At 42.3% G+C, this 11,697-nt stretch overlaps 1 long non-coding RNA gene across 1 annotated transcript; it reads right to left on the bottom strand.

Annotated features, from left to right (window-relative positions):
- Positions 1-3,170: 3,170 nt before the first annotated feature.
- On the bottom strand, positions 3,171-11,367 carry LOC129838922 (uncharacterized). Its single transcript, XR_008756932.1, has 3 exons — positions 11,238-11,367; positions 3,519-3,619; positions 3,171-3,425 (listed from the first exon to the last, which is right to left on the bottom strand). It is a non-coding gene; the product is annotated as an uncharacterized LOC129838922 (long non-coding RNA).
- Positions 11,368-11,697: the final 330 nt, after the last annotated feature.

Genomic DNA, 11,697 nt, shown 5'->3' with positions numbered 1-11,697 from the left:
ATCCCCGAATAAGTAAAGAGCTGATGCTCCACCTTAAATGGGAAATTGGCATACCCAATTCCTTCTGCTAACTGATTAAAACTTCTTAGGGATAGGGGGCAGTATTTTCACATCCTGATGAAAAGCGTGCCCAAAGTAAACTGCCTGCTACTCAGGCCCAGAAGCTAGGATATGCATATTATTAGTAGATTTGGTTAGAAAACACTCTGAAGTTTCGAAAACTGTTTGAATAATGTCTGTGAGTATAACATAACTTATTTGGCAAAACCCCGAGCACAATCCATCCAGGGAAAAAATATTTTTAGCGCAATGTGTTTTCCATGGTAAACCCTTTTTAATAGAAATATGCTTGCAGTTCCTATGGCTTCTGCTAGATGTCAGCAGTCTTTAGAAATTGGTTGATGTTTTTCTTTTGAGAAATTAAGAAGTAGCCCTGTTCTTTCCATGTGTCACTCCAGGTGGACTCTAAGTCTTTTGGTGCGCGCGACCTGGAACGCGCTTCACTTTGTTTTCGTCCAGTATTGAACACAGTTTATCCCGTCTTAAATTTTATCGATTATTTACGTTTTAGGATACCTAAGTTTGGATGAGGAACGTTGTTTGAAATGTTTGGACCAAGTTTACAGGTAACTTATTAGATACTTTGTAGTCATGTTGGGCGAGTTGGAACCGGTGTATTTCCTGAATCAAACACGCCAAATAAATTGACATTTTGGGTATATAAAGAAGGACATTATCGAGCAAAAGGACCATTTGTGATGTTTCTGGGACATTTTGGAGTGCCAACAGAAGAAGATCTTCAAAGGTGCGGCATGAATTATATCGTTATTTCTGAGTTTTGTGTCACACCTGGCTGGTTGAAATCTGATTTTCATGTGTTTGTATGCAGGGTGCTGTCCTCAGATAATCGCATGGTCTGCTTTCGCCGTAAAGCCTTTTTGAAATCTGGCACTGCGGCTTGGTTAGCAAGAAGTTAAGCATTATTTTGATGTATTATACATGTAGGTTGTGAATTTTTATTATGACTATTTCTGTTTTTGAATTTGGCGCGCTGCAATTTCACTGGATGTTGTCAAATCAATCCCGTTACCGGGATCTGAGCGGGAAGGGATCACTAAGAATTTTTAAATGGGGAGGAGCATGCTTTTTGTTAGGTTGAACTTATAACCAGAAAATGTCCAAAAACCTTGAAGCATGTCCAAGAGATAGGATATAGACTACAGGGTTAGAGATGTATAAAAGAAGATTGTCTGTATATAAGGGCACCTTATGAGTTATGCTGCTCTTAATATTCCCTTAATCCTCTCCTCCGCCTGCAGGGCGATAGCCATATCAAATAGGAAAGGGGATAAACAGCAACCCTGCCTGGCCCCCCTGTGGAGAGGGAAGTAGCTGGAGGTAACATTGTTGGTGCGAACAGAAGCCACTGGGGACGAGTACAAAATCTTAATCCAGGAAAGAAATGACGGGCCAAACCCAAATCTCTCTAGTACTGTAAATAGATTTTCCCACTATATCCGGTCGAAAGCCTTTTCAGCATCAAGAGAGATGACAACTTCTGGCTGTGGAGTTGAGTGGGCAGAATAAAGAACATTAAATAGCCGGCACATGTTATAGAAAAATTGCATACCTGAGATAAATCCGGTTTGGTCAGAGTTAATTATATTAGGCATCACTGTCTCTAAACGGCGCGAGAGAACCTTAGTGAGAATTTTATCAAATCGCAGCACAAAGGCTTATAGGGTGGTATGAGCCACAGTCTAGGGGATTCTTGTCTTTTTTAAGCAAAACCAAAATAGTTGCCTGGGTAGGTGTCTGTGGCAGTCTCTGACTAGAAAGGATTTCATTGTACATTGAGCTGAGGATAGGGGATAATTTAGAGGAAAATTCTTTATAAAATTCAATATGGAAGCCATCAGGCCCAGTGGCTTTACCACTCTGCATGGATTGGATTACCAGAGTAGCTTCATCATCACTTATTGAGGCATCCATGTTGGTTTGTTCATCTGAATTGAGACAGGGGATGTCCAGATAGTCTAGAAATGCATGCATACGAGATGTGTCAGGAAGAGCCTCTGACGAGTAAAGAGCAGAATCGAATTGCTTAAATTGATGGTTGATTTCTTTGGGATTGGTAGAAGTTACATCAGCTACAACACCGATTTCAGGTATGGTGCTGCTAGCAGCAGGCTGTCCAAGCTGACGAGATAACAACTTGCCAGCTTTCTCTCCGTGTTCATAGAATTTTTGCCTCAACTTAAACAGAAGCTGCGTCATTTGTTTGGTGGAAATATTGTCAAATTCCAATTGGTGTAGCAGTCTCTCTTTGTAGAGTTCAGGAGTCAGAAGAGAGGCATATCTGTTGTCTAGAATGAGTTGAGATAGCAAACAGTGCACCAAATGCTTATTGGAGCTGTCACACACTGTATGAAATAATTTGGCCCCTTAGTTATGCTTTTAACGACTCCCACACAGTAGAGTGAGACACGTCAGGGGTACAGTTGATCTGTAAAAAGACAGCTACGCGTCTTCATTTTGAGCATGGCTTTCTGATGATCAAACAACGAATGTAACAGAGTTTCACATTTTTTGAATAGCCTAAAAACGTAGCCAGAGGACTAATGAGGGAGAACCAACAATATCAATAGTCTTTAGAGAAATCGAATGACAAGTTTAAGCTTATTAAATGTGAGGTTGAAAATCAAATGGCCAATAACCTCTGTCACGCCTGCTCCGGCTCTTCCCCGGGTGCCAGACTGCCCTGCATTACGCACACCTGCCTTCCCTCGTCACGCGCATCAGCGATATTGGACTCACTCAATCTCCTGTTTATTACCTCCCTGTATTTGTCAGTTCCCCAGCTCTGTTCACCGCTGCTGCATTGTTTGTCATCCGTCTTTGTGTTTCCCAGTTCTGACCCTGTTCCTGTCCTGTTGCATGTCCGTTCCTAATTAAATGTCAACTCCCCGTACCTGCTTCTATTCTCCAGCGTCATTCCTTACACTATCCTCCTACTGGCCTATCATAAAAGCTTTAAGACAAGTTAAAGTTATGAACAGGAGTTTATTTCCCAAATAATCTATTTCAAGAAAATGTTGTCCTAAAGTTGTGGTTTTCAAAAAGAACAAGAATGCAAGTATATAGCCTAAACAATTCTCAATCACAGAGACTGAGCAAAACAATATTATTTATTTTTCAATTATTTTATGAGGCAAATCATGAGGGGCGATAGCATCGTATAGCACAATGTTTTATGGGTACATAATCACGATAGGATAAAGGTTGACATCGCCCAAACTTAGACTGAATGATAGTCATTGTTTAACCAGGTAGTCAAGGAGCTCAGGGTCCACAGCCTTCAGCAGCAGGCTGAGCTGGAGAAGCTGCTACTTCATGGCCTCCTGAGACTCCTCAAAGTTCTGGTGCTGAGGGACAGAGAACATTAGAATGTTATGGTTTTAACAATCTTACAGTATGTGGTAATATATGATCATATGACAAGAGAGTAAGGTGCTTACCACCATCTCCATAAAGCCTGTCAGACACCAGGAGGACTCCACCTCGGTCTGGGTGATGAACAGGAGAGGAGCCGAGAGGTCACTCATCCCCTGGACATAGCCTGCAGGGAGAGAGAGCGACAATAGGAGCCACAAGGAGAGGAGAGTCAGGTGTGAGATCTTGATAATAAATACACTTGAAATGTGATACAATGGGTTTCAACTTTCAAGTGGAAGGCCAAGGGAAGTGGCTTACCCAGATCAAAATTGAACATGCAGTATGTCATCAGCACGTTACCCCCTCCTGTATTCCCTGTTCACCCATGACTGTGTGACCGCCACGCACGTCTCCAACTCAATCATTAAGTTTGCACATGACACAAAAGTGGTAGGCCTGATTTCCAACCATGTGGGCCCTGGTGGAGTGGTGCCAGGAAAATAAGCACAACGTCAACAAAATAAAAGGAGCTGATCGTGGACTTCAGGAGACAGCAGAGGGAGCACACGCTGAGGGAGCACAGACAGACATGTTTTCTGTCTGTCTGTGCCAGTTCGTCTTGTTTGCCAAATCAACCAGCGTTTTTCTCCTAGCTCCCATTTTACCCAGTCTCTGTTTTTTCTCGCCCTCCTGGTTCTGACCCTTGCCTGTCCTGACTCTGAGCCTGCCCGCCTGCCTGACGATAATGCCTGCCCCGGACCTCAAGCCTGCCTGCCGCCCTGTACCATTTTGGACTCTGACCTGGTTATGAACTCTTGCCTGTCCCCGACCTGCCTTTTACATACCCCTTAGACTATAATAAACATCAGAGCTAAAATCATCTGCCTCCTATGTCTGCATCTGGGTCTCGCCTTGTGTCATTATATCCTAAGCGCTCTAGAGCAGGTTTTCATCAAGGATCTCTCTGTACTTTGCTCCATTCATCCTTCCCTCGAGTCTCCTAGTCCCTGCCGCTGAAAAACATCCCCACAGCATGATGCTGCCACCACAATGCTTCACCGAAGGAATGGTGCCAGGTTTCCTCCAGACGTGACGCTTTGGCATTCAGGCCAATCTTATTTCCATTACACCAGACAATCTTGTTTCTCATTGTCTGAGAGTCCTTTAGGTGCCTTTTGGCAAACACCAAGCAGGCTGTCATGTGCCTTTTACTGAGGAGTGGCTTCCGTCTGGCCACTCTCCATAAAGGCCTGATTGGTGGAGTGCTGCAGAGATGGTTGTCCTTCTGGAATGTTCTCCCATCTCCACATTGGAACTCTGGAGCTTTGTCAGAGTGACCATCGGGCTATTGGTCACCTCCCTGACCAAGGCCTTTCTCCCCCAATTCCTCAGTTTGGCCAGGCGGTCAGCTCTAGGAAGAGTCTTAGTGGTTCCAAACTTCTTCCATTCAAGAATGATGATGAGGCCACTGTGTTCTTGGGGACCATCAATACTGCAGACATTTTTTGGTACGCTTCACCAGATCTGTGCCTCGACACAATCCTGTCTTGGAGCTCTACGGACAATTCCTTCAACCTCATGGCTTGGTTTTTGCTCTGACATGCATTGTCAAATGTGGGACCTTATATAGAGAGGTGTGTGCCTTCCCAAATCATGCCCAATCAATTGAATTTACCACAGGTGGACTCCAATCAAATCAAATTGTATTAGTCACATGCGCCGAATCCAACCGGTGTAGACCTTACAGTGAAATGCTTACTTACGAGCCCCTAACCAACAATGCAGTTAAAAAAATACCTATAAGAATAAGAACTAAAAAGTAACAAGTAATTAAAGAGCAGCAGTAAAATAACAATAGCGAGACTATATACAGGGGGGTACCGGTACAGAGTAAATGTGCGGGGGCACCGGTTAGTTGACGTAATATATACATGTAGGTAGAGTCTGGGTAGCCATTTGATTAGATGTTCAGGAGTATTATGGCTTTGGGGTAGAAGCTGTTTAGAAGCCTCTTGGACCTAGACTTGGCGTTCTGGTACCGCTTGCCATGTGGTAGCAGATAGAACAATCTATGACTAAGGTGGCTGGAGTCTTTGACAATTTTTAGGGCCTTCCTCTGACACTGCCTGGTATAGAGGTCCTGGATGGCAGAAAGCTTGGCCCCAGTGATGTCCTGGGCCGTTCGCACTAGCCTCTGTAGTGCCTTGCGGTGTGAGACAGAGCAGTTGCCATACTAGGCAGTGATGCAACCAGTCAGGATGCGCTTGACGGTGCAGCTGTAGAACCTTTTTAGGATCTGAGGACCCATGCCAAATCTTTTCATTCTCCTGAGTAGGTTTTGTCGTGCCCTCTTCACGACTGTCTTGGTGTGCATGGACCATGTTAGTTTGTTTGTGATGTGGACACCAAGGAACTTGAAGCTCTCAACTTGCTCCACTGCAGCCCCTTAGATGAGAATGGGGGCATGCTCGGTCCTCTTTTTCCTTCCTGAGGGACCCCGTGTTGAGGATCAGCGTGGCGGATGTGTTGTTACCTATCCTTACCACCTTGTGGCAGCCCGTCAGGAAGTCCAGGATCCAGTTGCAGAGGGAAGTGTTGAGTCCCAGAGTCCTTAGCTTATTGATGAACTTTGAGGGCACTATGGTGTTGAACGCTGAGCTGTAGTCAATGAATAGCATTCCCACATAGATGTTCCTTATGTCCAGGTGGGAAAGGGCAGTGTGGAGTACAATAGAGATTGCATCATCTGTGGATCTGTTGGGGCGGTATGCAAATTGGAGTGGGTCTAGGGTTTCTGGGATAAAGGTGTTGATGTGAGCCATGACCAGCCTTTCAAAGCACTTCATGGCTACAGATGTGAGTGCTATGGGTCAGTAGTCATTTAGGCAGGTTACCTTCGCTTTCTTGGGCACAGGGACTACCTAAAGGTTTCTGCCAAGGAACACAAGCATGTTGACCTTTTCTGGCTTTAATAGACTGCGGAGTGGGGTAACAATATTACCTGCTGTAGGCCTACTGAAAACACGTTCAGACGGAACGGTACCACATACCACCATATGATTGGTTTATATTTATTTATTTATTTGCACACAAGAAAATACAATATTGGTAAGGTGATTTCCACATTGTAGTTGAATGATTAGATTATTATTATTTATTTATTTTTAATCGGTGGTTTGTGCATGACACAGGCTGCATTACACATTGTTTACATCGTTGATATACAATCGTATACCAGCGATGTTGGGACAGGTCGATGGGACGACATGTCATTCCAGTCTCCACCCAACCCTAATCTACATAATGGAACAGTTCCAAGGACAGACTGGGATTAGAGGCTATTTAATTGGAGTTAAATACGAGACAGCCAGGATCAACAATCGGCACCGTATAACCCCAAATACTTTCATCGGAGTTGTGAACCACGTTTTTAAGAAACGGCATGCAGCTACAGGTGCTGTATTAAAGTAAAAAACAAAATTAATCTGGCTGCACATTGGTTGGAGTATGTTCTCAAAACTGCTGTTTTTATTCCATGACAGACAATGGTTTGACTGTTGTAATGATAGAAAAATCCCCCCCAAAAAAACTTGCCATTGAGAGTGAGAGTAATCCTCTCCACTGCAAAAAAGGCAGTGAGTGTTGACAAAGAGGGAGAGTGTCACAATCGTTACAAGGAGTGGACCAAGATGCAGCGTGGTATGTTTCCATCCTGTAATTTAGAAAATGAAACCTTCAAAGACCAAAACAACAAAACAAACGAAACATGACGCTATAAATAATGGTCACAGGCAACTATACATAGACAAGATCCCACGAAACACAAAGGGGAAATGGCTGCCTAAATATGATCCCCAATCAGAGACAACGATAAACAGCTGCCTCTGATTGGGGACCATAACAGGCCAACATAGACATATAAACCCCTAGATGACCCACCCTAGTCACACCCCGACCTAACCAACATAGAGAATAACAAGCTCTCTATGGTCAGGGCGTGAGAGAGAAAATTTATGAGTTTCTCCTCGCTCTAAACTTCATTGAATATTCATTTGAGAGGGAAACAAAATGTAATGTGTAAAATCACAGAGCTACAAGTCATCCATTTACAAACACTTCCTGACATTAGCATAGAGATGGTAGGCTAAACAAATAGGCCCTTGTTGACCACGGTCAAGTGGAGCACTGAGTATGTATCGTTTTAAGCTGTGTGTTTTTGTGCTAACTGCTTTGATACCTGTATATCGCAATCACGTTACAAATTTATACTAACATGAAATAACCTTGAAACACTTGATTATTAAACTCCCCCCTCAGGCTGACAGTCTCTCGGAGTGGGCAGTGTATCAAGGTTTCCCTGCAGAGGCCCAGTGTTTTCTGTCACTCATTAACAGGCATTCTGCTCAACGGATGCAGTGGTTAAAGTGGAACTGACAGCATTTTTTAACTACTTTACAGTTCTGTAACAAACAGACAATCATAATAGTTAAAAATATACAATTCCTAGTTTATGCTACAAAACCAACTTCATAAGAGGTTTTCTAAATAGGTTCTATTTGATTTTAAAAAATCCATGACTTACAGTAAGGCATTCTTGGCTGAGTAGATGGATGCAGTTCAATGCATTATTAATATAATTCACCAATACATTTCTTGGTAGTCCAAATAATATTGCTATCACGTTGTAAATCACAGCTGCCCTGGTACATTGCTGCCATTCGTGATGCATTGTTTCAGTTTCAATGACGCACTATTTTGAACAAAAAAGGACGACTATAACTAAGGCTGGGAATGTCAATACCATCAAACTAGCAATGTGAATCATAACGTGTCTAATGGGCCCATGTACGTACGTGTCAAGGCCGAATAGGACACAAGCGAGTTAACAGTTGAGTCATCTACTTCATAAAATTACAGCCTGATGTTCCTGCATAGGTGAATTACGCTTCGAACACACCGACTGCGTCATTGCGTTTCGATACACCAGAAGTACATTCATTTCCAATGGAACGCTGCATTTGCCTTGCAGCATTGCGTTGCAGAGGCAGTTGCAGTGCGTTCTGTGTGGTGCATACGTTCGATAAATCGAACGTATGCATCAAATTGTATGAGTGGACTTGACAGAAAGTAGCAAAATATGAATGTAGATTTTTTTGTTGTTGCACACATTCAGTAAAAAATTGGGATTACATAAAAACAGTTTGATTGCATAATTTCTTTACATTTATTTATTTATTTGCCAAGTATATTATTTATTCGACACACGGTAATTTGACCAAATTATCAGGGGTACAGTAGTATCTACCATTTCCATTACTATTTATCTAGCATTCACACTCTTTCAAACATGAACATTTGGTAAAGTTATTAGGGGTAGTAACTAGCATAATTTATTTGACTATTTCTTTCACATACACCTCATTGGCTAGGTTAGCAAGCTAGGTTAGCTAGCTAGCTAACGCTAACTAGCCACATCTAGCACAAGCTCACTACTAAACTGACCTGGCAATCCTACTATCGTGGACACTTGTCTCCAAGCAGCATTTTTGTGTTTATGTCCCTGTAGCTGTCAGCAGTTGTGTCAAAAAGACACGGTTTTGAGGATAGTGCGAAAATGATTCTCTCCTCCATGTGTCCAACCGCATGCGACCATTTGCAAAAGGTACCTGCATCAGTATAGTTGCCTAGTTGCGCAAAATGTTATGCAGCAGTGATGCAATGACGCAGCCGGTGTGTTCGAAGCGTTACGCTTCGAACACACCGACTGTGTCATTGCATCACTGCTGCATAACATTTTGCGCAACTAGGCAACTATACTGATGCAGGTACCTTTTGCAAATGGTCGCATGCGGTTGGACACATGGAGGAGAGAATCATTTTCGCACTATCCTCAAAACCGTGTCTTTTTGACACAACTGCTGACAGCTACAGGGACATAAACGCAAAAAATGCTGCTTGGAGACAAGTGTCCACGATAGTAGGATTGCCAGGTCAGTTTAGTAGTGAGCTTGTGCTAGATGTGGCTAGTTAGCGTTAGCTAGCTAGCTAACCTAGCTTGCTAACCTAGCCAATGAGGTGTGTGTGAAAGAAATAGTCATACCACCTTCCACGTTGGTCTCATTGTTGAAAGAGCCTACTCTGCCTATCTTGACTATTTATTATTGCATTTCGCTCCAAAACTGCATATTGGGGGGAAATTATATTATAGGCTCTCACAATTAATTTGAGGATGTCATCGAATAAATAATATACTTGGCAAATAAATAAATAAAAAATGTAAAGAAATTATGCAATCAAACTGTTTTTATGTAATCCCAAATGTTTACTGAATGTGTGCAAAAAAAAGATCTACATTCATATTTTGCTACTTTCTGTCAAGTCCACTCATACAATTTGATGCATACGTTCGATTTATCGAACGTATGCACCACACAGAAGGCACTGCAACTGCCTCTGCAACGCAATGCTGCAAGGCAAATGCAGCGTTCCATTGGAAATGAATGTACTTCTGGTGTATCGAAACGCAATGACGCAGTCGGTGTGTTCGAAGCGTAAAAGACTTCAATTGGGCTGCTTTTGTTTGTCCCGTTTACAGCGTGCAGCGGAGGGAAAGTGTGTAGACACATGCCACAGTCCTGGCTAGTCTACTAAAATGTTGCAGTCTGGCTTCAGTTTTTTGAAGCTTGACAATGAATTACCAAAAAACTAAACCTGCAACAAAACACCATGCAAAGGTGAAACATGTAGGCCTTTACAGCAACATTTGAGCAGTAGCCTAGGCTGGCTACTCAACTACAAGACAATTTGAGCGCACCATACTGAATGCTGCATTCAACCACACTGGTGAACCATGCAGTTCAAAGAAAGTAAAAACATGTTTTACGTTTAAATGTTTGAACAACCTATAGCTACGGGTTTTTTTTTTTGTTATTTGGAGATATTAGATACTTTTTGATTAGGATCGAAGCATATCATGCACATCTGCAAGCATAGCAGCAAAGTCTGTACAAATATTATTTGAGTCTTGTTTTAATATGTTAAAATGCTATTGGCAGCATACTTTGTACATCATAAAGGGACATATTTTTTCTAATAAAACAATGGCAAGATTGGGTCGTGAATTTGTTATGTTTCTTCAATACGGCCTATGCACTGATTGAGTTTAACACCCCTGATCTAGCGTATCTATTTATGTTGCTAGTTATTTATTTAGCAAGCTAAAAACACAGAGTCTAACATTAACTAGCTAGTTAGCTGCTGGGAGGATGTCATGTTATTGGAGGAGTGGGTGAGTGACCGACTTTTCACCCTCATTGTTTTTCAGTGGCTAAAGCTAGAGACGCAGGTGTCATTTGGTTAGCTAGCAAAAAAATGTGAATCGCTTCGCTAGCTAGCTTTTTATTTAACCTTTATTTAACTCGGCTATGCTGAACTTGAACGACTGTTATCCATTGTTAGCATATCTTTGTTGTCAATCAAATGTGTTTGGCAGGCAGGCAAGTTCCCATTCAGTTGTCAATACGTAGGTTGGGATAAGCATGCATTGGCAGGCAAGCTGCAGAAGGACAAGCAGGCTACTATTCCCCATCGTTTCTCAGTGCAATTTTGACGGCCAACTACCTGAAAAAGTTTGAGAGGGTTTATCTAGTGTTCCCACGTCAGAGTTGAGCTCATCTCGCACTGGCTAGCATTACTTGTTGATCTCGTTGTTGTTGATGTGCATAGGCAACTGATGGAGAGAGCCTACCTTTCATGGTTGTTTGATCAATAGGACTGAAGTTCCCAAATGTAAGAGGACTCACGTGGTATTTCCATATTTGCAGAAATCCATTCAGGTGCCTTTTGGCGAATGCGTTCTAATGATCTAAAGTCTCGCTGTTGCTACTGTCTGTAAACACAAAGTCCACTTCAAAGTGAATGATGGCAGGCCCGTGTAGCAAATGGCTTATTTGCATATAGGCCTGCTGTAGCTCTGATTGGCTATGGCGTAGACACTGGTCCTGGACAAGACATGTTTTTATTAGGTTTTATTTAACCGCAGTGTCTATTAATTGTCCAAACACGCGGTCGATTTCCCACTCTATATTGCTTAGAAATTTTACAAATGCTTTAGTATATGTCTTTCCCAAATGTTCTATGATTTTATGAAAATGTGAAAATGACCATTTCTACAATTCACTGTATCACAATTCCAGTGGGTCGGGAGTTTACATACACTAAGTTGACTGTGCCTTAAACAGCTTGGAAAATTCAAAATAATTA

This window comes from Salvelinus fontinalis, chromosome 3, assembly GCF_029448725.1.
Source record: "Salvelinus fontinalis isolate EN_2023a chromosome 3, ASM2944872v1, whole genome shotgun sequence".
Lineage (NCBI taxonomy): Eukaryota > Metazoa > Chordata > Actinopteri > Salmoniformes > Salmonidae > Salvelinus > Salvelinus fontinalis.
The sequence above is the reverse complement of the archived record's forward strand: the minus strand, read 5'-3'. Positions and strand labels throughout refer to the sequence as shown.